Here is a 16,617-nt window from a genome sequence, read left to right as displayed (position 1 = left end):
CTGCTGAAAGATGATCTATAAAATTGTACAGATACAGGAAAATTGTATAGACCTAAGACAAGATACCTAGGTCACTGTAGCTTCTCTGAATACTCTGTATACAACCTCAGGCAGAATTTTCCCAGATGTAAAATACAATTTTTAGTAAAGTATTTGTTCACATCTACCTCAAAGAAATAATATATGGAGAATGCTTTTACTATAAAAGATTTGGGCTGGTATTAATACTGTTTTCCACATGCCAAGGTTTACGGTTTAGGAGTTTTCAGTGACCTTAGTTTTAGAAGTTCTTCTTTCCTTTGATTTGAGAATAATCTAAAACCAAAGGACATACATACATTATTTTAAGGAGACCAAAATGATTTGCGAACCATTGTGCTTTCATTTTTATCTTTTATGGTTGTGTGGCTTGTAAATATTATCTAATGGGTCTGTCTTTTCCTAATGAGTGGTTAATTTACAAATTTTACAAAACAATTTTTTTAAAAGAAACTTTCCCCAACTAAACCTGGAATATAAATAGATTGTGGTGGGTTTTTTTTAACTTTTTATTTTATATTGGAGTACAGTTAATTAACTGTGGTGGGGTTTTTTTGACTTATATTTGTCACTGCTTTAAGAAAATATGCTATATATTAAATATAGAAACAATCAAAAAGCTACATTAGAAGGGTATAATGTTATAAAGTAAATGTTTGTGAAATGTATTACCATTGGACTTTTTTAAATAGCAGGGTTTCTTAATGCTTTTTAAAATACAGTCAATTTAAAATTGTAATTTATACCCAAATTTCCAGCAACTCAATTACTGCATAAACCAAAGTACCTTCCTTTGTCTTGGTCTTATCAAAGAAAAGAAGAAACTATTTTTTTGCAACTCACAATATGAAAGACTAAAGACATAAACATATAGGAAACAGTTCTACCTTTTGAAACTTATTTGAAGTAACTTTTAGTTTAAGCATGGGGATTTAAAAGTGCTTGCTTGTTAATTTAAGAGTCATCAGGTGTATTCTCTTTAGCCTTTGAAATTGTCTTGGCCCTCTGAATCTACCTTCCAGCTGTCTGTACACTGGATTCCTAATAAACCTCAGCTTTTTGCTCTGTGGTCCTAATTTGTTTAGATTCTGCTTGGTGTGCACACATTTAAAAGCAGTAATTGTGGAGGGAAAGTAATAAAACAAAAAATAGAGATTTTTGTTCTTAGCTCCATAACAGATGTACTGTGGAAGCTTGGGTAGAATGTTCTCCCTGTAGTAATAATCAAAATGATGATTTATTGAGCATTTACTGTGTGCTGAGCTTTGCGCTTGACGCAGAGGGGTTACAGTGGTGAACATGATAGATTTGCTTTCTCCCCTTAGTGCCATATTTAAGATATCTTAATCATCTAATTATACTGCCTCCCAAAGCCTATGCCTGTAAGAAAGAGAGAATCAGCTTACTGTCCTGGAGAGTTTGCTGCAATTCTAAGACTTTTAGAAAATCTGAATTCAACTTTAAGAATCATGAATTGACTGCCTCAAAATCATCTAGTCTATTTATCAATCTTTAGCTCTCTTCCTTTTTGGATTATGCCATTGAGATGATGCAAAGAATGGAAAGGCATTCTTAATGCCACTGCTCCAGTTAAATGTGTGAAGGTGCTTTGAAAGAAATGAAAATTCATAAAAATAAAAGGGAATATGTTATTAACTCTAGGGAGGAGATAGGAATATTTCCTGCAACTTAAACCTAAACTGCACAATGAGTGGTTAGATCATACATAGTGCTGCTTCTTTGTCTAATATTTGTGAAAGTGCTTTGAAAAAAGTGAAAAGCCATGTAAGTACAAAGAAATGGTTTTATTATCATTGTTAATACTAGGGAGAAGGTATTGAGTATAGTTTATGGAATAACCACCTATTTATTATGCTAATACAAACTTTAGACAGTTTGTGTCATGTTGACTTAGTTTTAATTTTAAAAGCTCAAAGCAATTTTGTGCATATTTATTTAGTCTATTTTCATATTCTTGTGATGAAGTGGAGGTGGCTAACTTTTTGTACAAAGAGGAAGTAGTGTACATCAAATACACAATAAAAATTGAGTCATTTGCTCATAGTCAATCACATTTAGTAACCAACTTTAGCCTGTCTTCTCTCTAGCTGTTAGGGCTCATGATATTATCTTCCACTTAATAATGCTATTTATTCTTACTAATTAGTAACAAAAATGACTCAGTGAAGCTCACAAAGGAAGCTGTCCAAGACTAAGATTTGAATTCCTTAGCTCTCTGACTTATGTACCATTAATTATGCCTTTATTACTCTTGTTACTTATTTAGCATTCCTATAACATTATTAGCAAACTGCTTTGAATTGGTCCATTCACAAATGTTTACACTATGTAATTAACTTCATCAGGAAGTCTCTGGTGGCTGATTCATTAACCATCAGATTTCCCAGTGCTAAAGAATTATGTATCTGTACAAAATTCATACGCCTCTCAATTCAGTTTGTTAGCTATGTCATCCTCTTCATTGCTCAGTTGATTTCTCTCAGTGCCTAAAAAGAGGTCTGCCCTCTCTTTAGGGGAACTGTACTGTTGTAGAGCCATCCAGCTTCAGTTTTCTTTACTCTTCAATCTATTCTATCAGAGTTGTATCAAGGTACTTTTTCTCTGGATCTGGACCACTTCAGATCAGTTCCTATACAAACGGGCTCATATTTCTGGGTGTTTTATTTATGCTGGATTAATAAATGATGACCAAGATAATCTCCCTGTTTTTCTACCTCTCTAACGGTTTATGTTCTTTTTTTCTTTTGTCTGTGGTACCTAACTTTGAACTTTTGTCCAGTAAACCTTTATTGAACCTCTACCTTGCCACAAGAAAGTTATAGTGAGAGGTACCTCTGAAAATAAAATACAGTGTGATAAGTACCATAGTGCTTTGGTAACACAGGGGATATTCCCTAAAGTTCAGTCACCAATATGCCTTTCTTCCCTTTATTATTCTGCGTCATCATTCTACGTTTACTTCAGATATCTTCTGCTTTTAAGGCTTTAACTATTATTTCTATGTTGATGAGACATTTTTTTTTGTCTCTATCTCTAATGTGTTTCCAGCTTTGATTGTCAATTGGACTATTCCATTTGAGGGTTCCTCTGGAATATCATGTGTAACATGTCTAAAATAGGGTTCATTTTCTTAAACTAACTTGCTGTGTAATCTCCATTCCTTTCAGTGATACTAACATTTTCATAATTCTCCAGGCTTAAAAGTTTTGGCTTTTTTTGAGGGGAAGGGGAGGCTTCTCCTTTTCTTTTCTCCATTATCTAATGTAATTGAATTTTTGGTTAATTTTGCTTTTATAGTATAGAATTATTATTTATTAATTAATTTAAACACAGCTTTATATTCCTCCCTTAATGACTCGCATTGCTTATTAGAATAAAACACCTCAGACCCGATTTGAGGTACTCTGTCAATTAGAATAATCTTCTGCACTTTGAAGGATGATGCTCATTAAGATAGATAAATTCTTATGTGTTTAAAAATTCTCATTCCTTTATATTAACATATGTACTACTATTCTGCATCATATAGTTATCCATTTATGTAGAAATCCATTTACATATTCATTTGTTATCCATTTATGTAGAAACCATTTACATTTATGTAGAAATCCATTTACATATTCATTTGTTATCCATTTATGTAGAACTAATTCTATCATAAATATCTATTTGGTGAAATGGGATAGTTTTAGCTTGTCCTTCTTGCCCAGATCTAGAAGCTACTTCCTAACATGTCCTTACTTTAGTGAAGAAAAGAAGGAAAAGAAAGGGTAGAAGAGAGTGATGAGATGGAGGAATATGAAAAAAGCCATATATATATAGGTCTTTATTTATTTCACTGTTTTTTTTGTCTCTCCTAGTCATACTACTTTTACTTGTTTTTAAATCTTATTTTAAATATCTCCTCATTCCCATGTTTATTGACATAATTTAACGCTTTACTAAAATACAGTTTGGCCAATCATTTAAAAAAATGTTCATGTATTTTTCCCAAGTAAGAAAATTTACAACTTTGTTTTCTTCAAAAGACTAGATAGGAAAACCAACCCTTGAAAGTGGGGAAGACAGTTTTGCTGTTGATGTATGGTTACATAGTTAGGATAGTTCAGCTTTTGCCTCCAAAATGGCATCAGGGAGATTTAAAAAGAAAAACATTTAGTTTTGTCCCTTTTGTTAATTTGTTGGGAATGGAAGTCAGGAGTTGTGCTTTTCATACATTAGAGAGATTGATGTGTCCAGGCTTGCTCAACATTGAGTGAAAAACTCACAATGGTGAACTCTTGGATGTCTGACTTAATATATATTTTTAAAATCTGAGATGCTCATAGTCAAAAATTTAAAATCTATTATAATTTTCTATCTTACAAGATCAACAACTCTAAATCTCACTACTTATCTTACACTTTTTCTCCTGGGAGCTCATTTTGTAGACATGACCTCATTCTCGAGAGATAGGTCAGACATAAGTTATCACCATTTCTATTTCAGAGATGAGGAAACTGAGACTTACCTCAGTCTCCGATATTAAGTTTAGAAGTAAGGGAAGAGTTTGAGGACTTCGGTCATTGGTTATCCTGTGAGTCCACACTTAACCCTCACGCTTTTGATACATTCTAAATAGTCTCTTGCTGCTAAATTTGCATAACACAAATTTTCTTTTTTATAAAGAGAAGATTGACTGAAGATCAAGAGAAGTTAAAATAAATGAATTTGTCTTCTTTTGTTTCTTTAATATTTAAATATGCCCTTTATTGGTTTGAGGAAGTTCTCTTTTAGTCCTGGCTTGCTGAGAGTTTTTATTAGGAATGGATGTTGTCGAATGTTTTTATGCATTTATTGAGAAGATCATATGATTTTTCTTTTTTAGGCTGTTAATATGGTGAATTACATTGATTTTCAAATGTTAAACCAACTTTGCATTTCTGGGATAAATCCCAGTTGGCCATGATGCATTATGTATCCTTTTTATGTATTGTTGGATTTGATTTGCTGACATTTTATTTATTTATTTAAAAAAATTTTTTAAAAATAAATTTATTTATTTTGTTTATTTTTAGTTTTGGCTGTGTTGGGTCTTTGTTGCTGCGCACAGGCTTTCTCTAGTTGCGGCGAGTGGGGGCTTGTTGTGGAGCACGGGATCTAGGCACGTGGGCTTTAGCAGTTGTGGCTCGCAAGCTCAGTAGTTGTGGCTCGCAGGCTCTAGAGCACAGGCTCAGTAGTTGTGGCGCACAGGCTTAGTTGCTCCACAGCATGTGAAATCTTCCTGGACCAGGGCTCGAACCTGTGTCCCTTGCATTGGCAGGCAGATTCTTAACCACTGCACCACCAGGGAAGACTGATTTACTGACATTTAAAAAATAATTTTTCCATCTGTGTTCATAAGAGAAATTTGTAGTTTTCTTTTCTTGTAATGACTTTGTTTTATTTTGGTATCAGAGTAATGCTGACTTTATAAAATGAGTTAGGATGTATTCTCTGTTCTTCAATTGTCTAGAAGAATTTCTGTGGAAGGTATTATTTCTTCCTTAAATATTTGGTACAATTCATCAAAGGAAGCCATCCAGGCCTGATTTTTCCTTTGTGGGAAATATATATATATATATATATATATATATATATATATATATATTTTTTTTTTTTTTTGTGGTATGTGGGCCTCTCACCATTGTCGCCTCTCCCATTGCGGAGCACAGGCTCCGGACGCGCAGGCTCAGTGGCCATGGCTCACGGGCCTAGCCCCTCTGTGGCATGTGGGATCTTCCCGGACCGGGGCACGAACCCGTGTCCCCACATTGGCAGGCGGACTCTCAACCACTGCGCCACCAGGGAGGCCCTGTGGGAAATATTTTAACTACAAATTCAATTTCTTTGATAATTATAGGGCTATTCAGGTTATTTTGTTTTTCTGAGTAAGTGTGGGTAGTTTGTACCTTTCAAGGAATTTGTCCTTTTCTTCTAAGTTGTTAAATTTATTGACGTAAAATTGTTCATAATATACCCTTATTATCCTTCCAACACTTGTAGAATCTCTAGCAATATCACCTCTCTCACTCCTGATGTTGGTGGTTTATATTTGTTCTCTCTCTTACTTTCTCACTTTCTCTTTCTTTAATCAGTCTCGCTAGAATCATATTCTTTCTGTTGTATTCTATTTCATTGATTTTCACTCTGATCTTTTATTCTTTCCTTTCTTCTGCTTGTTTTGGATCTCTTTTGCTTTTCTGTTTCTAGTTTCTCAAAGTGGAAGCTGTAATCATTGATTTGAGACCATTCTTTTTTACACTGAAGTCATGATATTCTTTTAAATAGTTCTTTTAATAGTTCTAAAGTTTTAAAATTATATTTTATTATTATTATAATAAATCTAGAGTTTATGTTTATTTATGATACAAGTTAGGAACCTAATTTAAATCTTTTCCTTTCCCCAATAATTTGTGTTATCATTCTTTCATAAACTAGGGCTCGGGCTTCCCTGGTGGCGCAGTGGTTGAGAGTCCGCCTGCCGATGCAGGGGACACGGGTTCGTGCCCCGGTCTGGGAAGATCCCACATGCCGCGGAGTGGCTGGGCCCGTGAGCCATGGCCGCTGAGCCTGCGCGTCCGGAGTCTGTGCTCCGCAACGGGAGAGGCCACAGCAGTGAGAGGCCCGCATACAGCAAAAAAAAAAAAAAAAAAAACTAGGGCTCTACATATGCTTGGATCTGTTTCTGGGTGCTCTAGTCTTTATGTCTGTCCCTAGACTGGTATCATAGAGTCGTATTTCCTAAAGTTTTAGAATTAATCTTGTTTTATGATAGGGCAAATCCCCCCTCCTTATTTTTTTCCAGAATTGCCTTTGGTTTTTAAAACCATTATCTTGCTTATGAATTTTTTTTAAAATTTATTTATTTTTGGCTGCTTTGGGTCTTCGTTGCTGTGCGCGGGCTTTCTCTAGTTGAGGTGGGCGGGGGCTACTCTTCTTTGTGGTGCGCGGGCTTCTTATTGCGGTGGCTTCTCTTGTTGCGGAGCACAGACTCTAGGCGCGTGGGCTTCAGTATTTGTGGCACGTGGGCTCAGTAGTTGTGGCTCCCGGGCTCTAGAGTGCAGGCTCAGTAGTTGTGGCACACGGGCTTAGTTGCTCTGTGGCATGTGGGATCTTCCCGGACCAGGGCTCGAACCCGTGTCCCCTGCATTGGCAGGCGGATTCCCAACCACTGTGCCAGCAGGGAAGTCCCGCCTATGAATTTTATAGTTAGTTAAGTTCCATGAAAAATCTTATTGTGATCTTGATTGTTATTATTCTGAATTTGTAGGTTAATTTGGTAGCAATTAGCATTTTTATAGTATTACGTTTCTGTGAGTTGATATACTTTATTTATTTAGATCTTCTTTTTCTTAAAAAAATATGTTATTTAATTTTACTTGTCACAACTGGGAGGTAGGCCCTATAATCTCCAGTATATAGATTCTAGAGAATAAGGGACTTTCCCAAGAGCACCTGGCTAGTAAAGCTGAAGCCTGCCTGACTCCAGAGGCCATTTTGCTAGATTTTATTATTTGTTTGAAATATTTTCTTCTATCCCTATGGGCTGGGCCATGTAACTTGCTTGGGCCAGTGAAATGCGAATGGAAGTAATATGCAGCACTTCCCAGGAGGAGCTTTAAGAGCCAGTGTGTTTTTCGGTCATAGCTCCTTTTCTTCTGCTATGAGGCTAGGATGCCAGGCTAGGATGCCTATGATGGAAGGTGCTCCTTTAGCCTGGATTCTGCTTTGGAATGACTCCTTTCTGTGCTTGCCTGGCATTCTGCAACCTCTTAATTGGTTTCTAGAGTTCTCAAAAAGGCAATTTGATATTGTTGTTAAGTTTGGTATCTCCAGGGGAGAGTGAGGGCCTGAGACTTGCTCTTCTGCCATCTTGCTGACATCATTCCTGTTTAGATCTTCGTTTATGTTAACACTTCTTTTCATAAGTCCTAGACATCTTTTGTTGTATTTATTCCTAATGTCTTATAGTTTTTATTGCTAATGTGAGTGGTATTCATTTTTTCAATATTACTGACTTGAACTGTTAAAATTTTGATAATTTATCTGTAGGTTCTGTTGGATCTTCTATAAGGACAATCAAAGCATTTCTAAATTCTTACTGTTTTTTTCTTTTCATTTTCACTTTTATGGCTTATTCCTTTTCCTTGTCATATTGCATTAGATAGAACAATATTAGTATTGGGTAGAAGAGCACAGGTGATATTAGGCATCTGTGTCTTGCCTTCCTTCAATGATATTACTTAAAATTCTACCATACAGGGCTTCCCTGGTGGCGCAGTGGTTAAGAATCCGCCTGCCAATGCAGGGGACACGGGTTCAAGCCCTGGTCCGGGAAGATCCCACATGCCGTGGAGCAACTAAGCCCGTGCACCACAACTACTGAGCCTGCGCTCTAGAGCCCGTGAGCCACAACTACTGAAGCCCGTGTGCCACAATTACTGAAGCCCGCGTGCCTAGAGCCTGTGCTCTGCAACAAGAGAAGCCACCACAATGAGAAGCCTGTGCCCCGCAACAAAGAGTAGCCCCCGCTCACTGCAACTAGAGAAAGCCTGCGTGCAGCAGTGAAGACCCAATGCAGCCAAAGATTAAAAAAATGAATAAATAAATAAATTTAAAAAAATTCTACCATACAGTATGATTTTACTATAGTTTTTTGATATTTGCTCCTTGTCAGGTTAAGGAATTTCTCTTCTATTCTTAATTTGCCAGTAGTGTTTGTTATAAATGAGTATTGTATTTTCAAAAGTGCTTTTTCTACATCTTTTGGGATTATGATTTTTTTTTAAGTCTTTAATCTATTAATATGATGAGTTATGGTGATAGACTTTCTGATAAAAAGCACCCTTGCTGGTTGTTTTCATTATATAATTGTTACATATCCTGGATTAAACTTTTGCATCTATATTCCTAGTGAGATTGGTTTATATTGTCCTTGTCTTATTTTGGTACCAAGATTATACTAGCTTTGTAAAATGAGTTGAGTAGGTTTATCCATTTCTGTTCTTCAACTTTTTGTATCTGTTCTCTGAAAATTTGGTAAAACTACCCTGTAAAAAAATCATTTGAACCTGGTATTTTGGGGGTGTGGGAGGTGAAGAAGGAATTATTTTTGATAACCAGCTTGCTTTCTTTAATAATGTTTGGCTTGTTAAGTTTTCTATTTCCCCTAGAGCCAGTTTTGGAAATACAGTTGATCCTTGAACAACATGGGGGGTTGGGCCGCCGACCCCACACACAGTTGAAAATCTGCGTACTGTTATCTCTGCCTCAAAAACAAATGAATTGATAAATGACTCACCCAAGGGCAGGAAGTTGAAACCGTTTGGATAGAATCAGGACTCAAACCCTAGTTCTTCTGATTCCACATATTGTGATCTCTAATCAGACAGAAACTTTTCCCCACACTTAATTAAAGATCTGTAAAATGAAAACGCAGGTACTATAGTTATTGAAAAAAAAATCAGCATATAAGTGGACCCACGCAGTTCAAATGCGTGTTGTTCAAGGGTCAACTTGAACAACAATATATATATTAAAAAAGAAAAATGCATATGTGCGTGCACACACACACACACACACACACACACACACACATTATCCCTTATTCCTTTTAATTCATTCATCCAGTATGTATTTATTGAGCACCTGCTATGTGTTCAGCATTTCATCTTAGTTTTCAGATTAATTGATGTGAAGTTATTTATAGTATTCTTTAAAAATTTTTTTATTATTATTTTTTGGCTGCTGGTTGGGTCTTTGTTGCTGCACGTGGGCTTTCTCTAGTTGCGGCAAGCGGCGGCTACTCTTCGATGTGGCGTGGGGACTTCTCATTGCGGTGGCTTCTCTTGTTGCAGAGCACGGGCTCTAGGCGTGCAAGCTTCAGTAGTTGCAGCATGCCGGCTCAGTAGTGGCACGCAGGCCCTAAAGCACGTGGGCTTCAGTAGTAGCGGCATGTGGGCTCAGTAGTCGTGGCTTGCAGGCTCTAGAGTGCAGGCTCAGTAGTTGTGGCATGTGGGCTTAGTTGCTCTGCGGCATGTGGGATTTTCCCGGACCAGGGATCGAACCTGTGTCCCTTGCATTGGCAGGCAGATTCATAACCACTGCACCACCAGGGAAGTCCTATAGTATTCCTCTTTTTCTTGATGGTGGTAATGATAACACTAATAGCAAACATTTCATTTTAAACACAAAAAGGTGAAATAACTTCTTCAAAGTCACAAATCTATTAAGTGATTGAGTGGGTTATATGAACCCAGACAGACTGGCTCCAGAGGCTGTGTCTTAACCACTATTCCATAGTATTTTGGTCTACTATACAGTATTCTGTTTTGCTAGAGGTTTGACTGTGTATTAACTTTTCAGATAATCAACTATTTATTTATGCTCAATGAATGAATAGATATTAATTTCTCTCTTTCTTTGACAACTTCTCACTTCATTCTCATACTGTAAGTTGAAGAAATCTGTAGCCTGTATCATTTTTGGTGGTTGAGTTGTTGAGGTTGTGTGAAGAGGTAAGTGTAGGCTTGGAAGAATTATCATGTTTTTCTTACTCCATTTTCAATCTACATCTTTTTTTTTTTTTTTTGCGGTACGCGGGCCTCTCCCGTTGCGGGGCACAGGCTCTGGACGCGCAGGCCCAGCGGCCATGGCTCACGGGCCCAGACGCTCCGCGGCACGTGGGATCTTCCCAGACCAGGGCACGAACCATGTCCCCTGCATCGGCAGGTGGACTCTCAACCACTGCGCCACCAGGGAAGTCCCAATCTACATCTTTTTGTTTGGGGTAGTATGAGGCTCAGGTGCATATTCCTTTGTTAGGTACTTTAGTTACCACACCTTTGTTGACTGGCTTGCTTGGCTGAGGGAGCCAACTGGATATGCAGCAATGGCCACTAGTCTCTCTGCTTTTTGAGGCAGTGAATGAAGATTAGACACAGTGTTTCTGAAAGGTTGCTGATTCTCCATTATAATGTCCTGCTTTCTATTTCCTTCTCTAAAGCATGTCTGGAGTTGTTTTATAATGTGGAAATAATTAGCCAATTTAACTAATGCCATCAAGCCACAGAGCCAACCAAAGAACTAGTCTCTCTGCTTTTTGAGGGAGTGAATGAAGATTTGACACAGTGTTTCTGAAGGGTTGTTGATTCTGCATTATAATGTCCTGCTTTCTATTTCCTTCTCTAAAGCATGTCTGGGATTGTTTTATAATGTGGAAATAATTAGCCAATTTAACTAATGACATCAAGCCACAGAGCCAACCAAAGAACTTTTCATCTTTTGGCTTAATTAGCCTCATTCTTTAAAATGTTTGGTATTACTATTGTTACTTTATTCACTGGTTAAAGGCAAGAAAACCAAATAATTACTGGTTTGCTGAGTCTGTTGGAAAACAACAAACAGCCGGATCTCAACTTTTGCCATCATCAGAGAAATTATTTTTAAATGGTACTTTTTGTTATAGAAGCAATATAGCCCATTTTAGAAAATTAGGGGAAAATAGGGGAAAGGAAAAAACTCACAAACTTTTCCCCCATGTATTTTTAATATAGTTGTAATCACAGTATATACACAATTTTGTCCTACTACTTTTTTTCACTTAACGTGTCAGCATTTTTCATGTTATGACAGTCTTCTAGCCATTATTTTTAATGGATAAGTTGTCCATAAGAAGATGTACCATAAATTAAGTAACCATTTTATATTTTTAGGCTTTTAGGCTTGTTCTTTCTTTTTTCCCATTACTATGGATAGCAATATATTGCAGAGGTTAAGAACTCATACTGTGTATCCTTGAGCAAGTTATTTGATCTTTTGAAAAATACCTACCTCATAAAGCTCTTTTGAGGATTAAACGAGGTAATACACATAATGCGTGTGGCATAGCGGTTATTCTGAGCGCATAGTTCTCAATAAGTGCTAATTAATGTTAATGTCTCTGGGATGAGTATCTTAATGCATATAGCTTTTTACTTAATTGAAAAATTTAGGACTAATTTCCTGAAGTAGATTTAAGTTGATTAAAGTCTATATTTTTATGGCTCTTGAAATTGCTTTTTAGAAAGTTGTATCATGTAATAGTAGCATTTGTATATGAGGATATTAACTTCCTGTACTTTGCTAGCATTAGGAATTTCAATTACTTAAACTATTTTAGCCAATTTATTAGTTAATTAACAGCTATATAGTTTTAATTCATATATTTTTGAAACTTTTTATAAGTGTTTACTATCTGTACTTTCTTTTTTCTGAACTTTTTCCATGTTTTTAGGGAAAAACTTCTAAGATGAAGTTTAAAATAAATTCAGCCATTAGGTCTGTGCTATGGTCTGAATGTTTGTGTCCCCCCCAAAATTCATATGTTGATGGTATTAGGAGATGGGACCTTTGGGAGGTGCTTAAGTCATGAGGGTGGAGCCCTCACAAATGGGATTAATGCCTTTATAAAAAAAGAACTGACAGAGTTCTCCATGTTCTTCTGCCATATGAAAATACAATTAGAAATTTGTAATCCAAAAAAGAGCCCAGAACCAGACCATGCTGGCAGTATGATCTTGGACTTCCAGACTCCAGAACTGTGAGAAATAAATTTCTGTTCTTTATAAGCAATTCAATCTGTCTTATTTTGTTATAGAAGCCCAAAGGGACTAAGATACTGTATAAATTGTATTTTTAGGCTTGACACTGTGATGTACAAATCATTGAGATTCAGTTTTTCTGTTATAATACCATTTTGTTTCAAGATGCACAGTTGTCTATGGAATGATAGGTCTAATGTAATGATTTCCTAAATCTCATTTTCTTCTAATACTCTACTGATACAAGAATATCACTATGGATGTTCTTTTTTTTTAATATAAATTTATTTATTTATTTTTGGCTGCGTTGGGTGTTCATAGCTGTGCGCGGGCTTTCTGAGTTGCGGCGAGCAGGGACTACTCTTCGTTGCGATGCACGGGCTTCTCATTGTGGTGGCTTCTCTTGTTGCAGAGCACGGGCTCTAGGCACGCGGGCTCAGTAGTTGTGGCACGTGGGCTCTAGAGCGCAGGCTCAGTAGTTGTGGCACATGGGCTTAGTTGTTCCACAGCATGTGGGATCTTCCTGGACCAGGCTCGAACCCATGTCCCCTGCATTGGCAGGTGGATTCTTAACCATTGTGCCACCAGGGAAGTCCCCAGTGTGGTATATTTTTTAATTTTTCACTTTGAGTAAGAATTTTCTTATCTCACAAGGTCTTTAAGAATATCATTTAAAAATCACAGTAGAGGTTCTAGCCAATGTAACAAGGCAAGAAGAATAAGTACAAGGCATAGAAGTTGGAAAGGCAGAAGTAAAACAGTCTTTATTTTTTTTATTTATTTATTTTTTTTCTTGCGTTATGCGGGCCTCTCACTGTTGTGGCCTCTCCCATTTGCGGAGCACAGGCTCCGGACGCGCAGGCTCAGTGGCCATGGCTCACGGGCCCAGCCGCTCCGCGGCATGTGGGATCTTCCCGAAACGGGGCACGAACCCGCGTCTCCTGCATCGGCAGGCGGACTCTCAAGCACTGCGCCACCAGGGAAGCCCCAAACAGTCTTTATTTTTAAATGATATAATTTTTTTAATGTACAAAATCCTAGGGAATCTACAAAATAAATATTAGAAGAAATATGTGAATTTAGCAAGGTTACAGGATACATGGTAAATATACAAAAAGATTTTTGTTTTGGGCTGTGCCATGTGGCTTGTGGGATCTTAGTTCCCTGACCAGGGGTTGAACCCAGGCCCTGGCAGTGAAAATGCCAAGTCCTAACCACTGGACCACCAGGGAATTCCCCCACAAGATTTTTTTATACTAGCAGCTAACAATTGTAAAATGAAATTTAAAAATAGTTCCATTTATAATAGCATCAAAAAATATGAAACACGTAAGGATAGATTTAATGTTATAAGTAAAAGATCTTTGCTGAAAACTATAAAACATTGCCAAGAGAAATTAAACAATAAATGGAGAGATATATCATGTTTATAGACTGGAAAGTTCAATATTGCTAAGATGTCCATTCTCCCCAAATTGATCTATGGAGTCAACACAATCATAATATCAACAGACTTTCTATAGAAATTCACAAACTGGTGAAAAATTTTACATGAACTGATAAGCAGTTATAACAAGCTTGCAGGATACAAGGATAATATACAAAAGTCAATTGGTTTCCTATATGCAAGCAATGAACAAGTGGAATTTTAAATTAAAAACACATTACCATTTACATTAGCACCATAAAAAACAAAATACTTAGATATAAAGCAAAAAAAACAACAACCAGAAAACCCACAAAACCCCAAAACCTGTGTATAAGAGCTATATGAGGAAAACTATAAAGCTCTGATGAAGTATATCAGAGAAGAACTAAATAAATGGAGAGATATTCCATGTCATGGATAGGAAGATTAAATATTGTCAAGGTGTCAATTCTTCCCAACTTGATCTGTAGATCCAGTGCAAACCAAATAAAAATTCCAGCAAGTTATTTTGTGAATATCAACAAAATGATTCTGAAGTTTACATGGAGAGGCAAAAGACTCGGAGTAGCCAATTCAATATTAAAGGAGAACAAAGTCAGAGGACTGATACTATGTGACTTCAAGACTTATAAAGCTACAGTATTGTCTTCCCTGGTGGCGCAGTGGTTGAGAGTCCGCCTGCCGATGCAAGGGGCACGGGTTCGTTCCCTGGTCCGGGAAGATCCCACATGCCGCGGAGCGGCTGGGCCCGTGAGCCATGGCCGCTGAGCCTGCGCGTCCGGAGCCTGTGCTCCGCAACGGGAGAGGCCACAACAGTGAGAGGCCCGCATACCGCAAAAAAAAAAAAAAAGCTGCAGTAATCAGGACAGTGTGGTGTTGGTGAAAAAATAGACAAATAGATGGAACAGAATAGAGATCCCAGAAACAGGGCCCAGAACAGAAAGAATAGAGAGCCCACATAAATATAGTCAAGTGATCTTTGACAAAGGCATTACAATGGAGCAAAGATAGTTTTTTCAACAAATGGTACTGGAACAACTGGACATCCACATGCAAATAAATAAATAAATGAAAGAATCTAGACACAGATGTTACACCTTCATAAAAATTAATGAAAATGGATCATAAACCTAAATGTAAAACACAAAACTATAAAACTCCTAGAAATTAATATAGGAGAAAACATAGATGACCTTGGGTATAAAGATGACTTTTTAGATACAACATCAAAGGCATGATCCATGAAAGAAATAATTGATAATCTGGGCCGCCTCATTAAAATTAAAAAGTTCTGCTCTGTGGAAGACAATCTCAAGGGAATGAAAAGGCAAGTCACAGACTGGGAGATAATATTTGCAAAAGACATATCTGATAAAGGACTGTTATCCAAAATATACAAAGATCTCTTAAAATTCAACAATAGAAAACAATCCAGTTTTTACAAAATGAGCAGAAGACTTGAACAGGCACCTCACCAAAGAAGATATAGAGATGGCAAGTAAGCATATGAAAAAGTGCCCCACATTATTATGTCATTAGAGACATGCAAATGAAAATGAGATACCACTACACACTTTTAGAGTGGCCAAAACCCATTGACAACACTGGCAACAAATGCTGACAAAGATGTGGAACAATAGGAACTCTCTTTCATCGCTGCAGCCACTTTGGAAGCCAGTTTGGCAGTGTCTTATGAAAGTAAACATATTCTTAACATATGATCCAGTAATCGTGCTCCTTGGTATTTACCCATATGAATTGAAAACTTAAGTCCACAAATGGGAGTATGGATATATGAGAACTCTCTGTACTTTTCCTCAATTTTTCACTCAAGACTGCTCTAAAAAATAAGCGTTATTAATTTTTTAAAAATAGGAAAATATATGGAAATGAAAAGAGCCAGAAACAGGCTCATACTTATATGGTTATTTGATTTAAAAAAAAAAAAAAAAAGGCACCAAAGCAATCCATCAAGGAAAAGAAAGTCTTTTCAAGAAATGTTGCTGGAATGACCATATGTCTATAAGGAAAAAAACTGAACCTTGACATCTACTGCAGATCACACACAAAAATTAGAAATGGAAGATAGACCTGAAAATAAAAGCTAAGAAGATTCTTGAAGAAAACAAAGGAGAATATCCTTTAACCTAAAAATAGGCATAGAAATAAGTAACCATAAAAGAAAAAAATTGATAAACTTCATCAAAATAAAAAACTTTTGCTCATCAAAAGATATTAAGAAAGTGAATATGTTAACCATAGTTGTGAGAAAATATCTGCAAAACATGTCTGGCAACAGGCTTTTATCCATAATATCCATAATATTAAAAAAAGCTTCTAAAACTTAATAATAAAAAAAAGACACCCTGGGCTTCCCTGGTGGCACAGTGGTTGAGAGTCCGCCTGCCGATGTAGGGGACAGGGGTTCGTGCCCCGGTCCGGGAAGGAGGGGCTGGGCCCGTGAGCCACGGCCGCTGAGCCTGCGCGTCCGGAGCCTGTGCTCCGCAACGGGAGAGGCCACAACAG

The 16,617-nt window shown here is 37.0% G+C and overlaps 1 protein-coding gene and 1 non-coding gene across 2 annotated transcripts in view; one reads left to right on the top strand and one right to left on the bottom strand.

The window, feature by feature from the left end:
• TOP6BL (TOP6B like initiator of meiotic double strand breaks) overlaps nt 1-16,617 on the top strand; it is a 92,630-nt gene that overhangs the window by 8,194 nt on the left and 67,819 nt on the right. The window lies entirely within an intron of this gene.
• Nucleotides 13,823-13,894, bottom strand: TRNAE-UUC (transfer RNA glutamic acid (anticodon UUC)). The gene has a single exon. It is a non-coding gene; the product is annotated as a tRNA-Glu (tRNA).

This window comes from Lipotes vexillifer, unplaced genomic scaffold (assembly GCF_000442215.2).
Source record: "Lipotes vexillifer unplaced genomic scaffold, Lipotes_vexillifer_v1.1 scaffold1129, whole genome shotgun sequence".
Classification (NCBI taxonomy): Eukaryota; Metazoa; Chordata; class Mammalia; order Artiodactyla; family Lipotidae; genus Lipotes; species Lipotes vexillifer.
Note: the sequence above shows the minus strand (reverse complement) of the source record. Positions and strands in the feature narration are given on the sequence as shown.